A 2,071-nucleotide genomic window follows, 5' to 3' on the forward strand; every position below is an offset into this window, starting at 1 on the left:
TATATGAGGTGCTGGAGCAAGGCTGAACTTTGTAGAATTAAGATTTATTATCATTATATTTTGTGGCGTCGGTGGTCTAGTGGTCAGGCTGTTGAGCTCGCAACCTAAATGTTGTGGGTTCGAATCCCGACAGGTGCCCGTTGTTTTGTACTTGAGAAAGGCACTTTTCACGAATTTTCCTCTCTTCACCCTCGTGGCATGGATATACTCTCAGGAAGTCAGGCAGCTGCATACAAGAAAGTGTTGGATTGGAATCCACATGGTAAAAAAAAGATCAAGGGGAAGACCTTGTGGAACCTAAAGAAGAGTCACAGAAATCAATTTACAGAAAAGAAAGGGGGGAAGACATAGAATAACACCAAGAGGCTAGCCCAGGATAGAGAAAGGAGGAAAGTGTTCGTGGCCTATGCCCTGATCCAGGGTGAGAAAGGCAATGTCGACGACGACGACGACGACGACGATGATGATGATGATGATGATGATGATGATGATGATGATGATGATGATGATGATGAAGAAGAAGAAGATAATGATAATGATGATGACCTACGTGGGAATGAATGCCTGACTATAGACAGCGGGAGATCTTGTCAGTTTGTTACATGTTGCTTATGAGAGCTTAATCCGTTGCTTGCACTGTAGGCTTCCCGGAAAGCTGAAAATGTTTCTAAGTGTTTTAGGGTCTACGCCCATTAAGTCTGCTGTGAAGTATGGGTATATGCTATAGAAATGCAGTTATTATTATTATTATTATTATTATTATTATTATTATTATTATTATTATTATTATTATTATTATTATTATTGTTATAGCGGTTTGTGTTTGTTATAAGCCACAACCAACTCTAATAAAAGCCGAGACTTCTAACCCAGCGTCCATCCACGAGAGGACCTGACGAATTATGTAGGGGACCTATACATGTCGTTGATGGAGGGGCACGAAACGTTCTCAGACAATTCAAAAAAAAAAAAAAAAAAAAGCCTTGTAAATGGGCATTCAAGCCAGGGCTGTACTCGCTCATGGTTTGGTACCCCTCTCCCCCCAAAAACAACAACAACAACACCCAACCAACCAACAAACAAAAGCAAATACACAAACAAACAAACAAACGAACGAACAAACGAACAAACAAACAAACAAACAAACAAATAAAAAACAACAACAAAAACAAGACAAAACAAACAAAATGAGCAGGTCTGATAAAAAAAAACTCACTCAAAAAAGCAAAACAAACAAACAAACAAAATAACTAACTATAGTGCGGTCAAAAATTCGTGGCGCAACTAATTCCTAAATATCTTTTGAACGGGTGAATCAATGTCACCCATACTTTGCACAGCAGTTTGTATCAATTTGTCTTAACTTAATCATATTTTTCCACTACAATTGAGGCTAGATTTAGAAACTTTTCTTCATAAATTTATATAAAATACTACAAACCTCTTTGACGCGGAAAATGGAATTGTTCACAGCATTTCCCGCTTCTCGCACACATTTTGTATACGCATATTACGGCCTACGTCACAGTTCACTAATGACACTTTTTAGTGGCAAAACTAGCTACAAGAAATTAATTTTATAACAAACACTTTTTGCACTAAAAGTTCTCAAAAAATATGTTCAATAAAGATATCTCGCGATTAGGAAAAAAATGACGGACTTGCTTTAAAAGTAAAAATATTGTACCAGCTGCAAACCTTATAAAATCAGAAGAAACCACCCACTGGGATTTTTTATTAGTAGGCCTATTTATTAAGGAATTTTCTAGAACAAAACTAACGAGTGTTTACAAAAATAATGATCTATTATGATAAATTGATACAAGTCAGTGTGCAAAAGCTGGACAGTTTATGTTCGATAGTTGAGGAGGCATTTGACAATAAGTTACGCCCATAGAGTTACCTCCTTTTAAACTATAGTGTACATCTATGGTTACGCCACGAATTTTTGACCGCGCTATAATAATAGGGCGCCACCACAGAGCTCGTAGTGCGTCCTTGGCCTGGTACAAACATGGCGGCAATCACCTGACATCGCACCCACCGTCTAGATTAAAGCATCACCCCCCTG

The sequence above is a fragment of the Aplysia californica genome, unplaced genomic scaffold (assembly GCF_000002075.1).
Source record: "Aplysia californica isolate F4 #8 unplaced genomic scaffold, AplCal3.0 scaffold00705, whole genome shotgun sequence".
Classification (NCBI taxonomy): Eukaryota; Metazoa; Mollusca; class Gastropoda; order Aplysiida; family Aplysiidae; genus Aplysia; species Aplysia californica.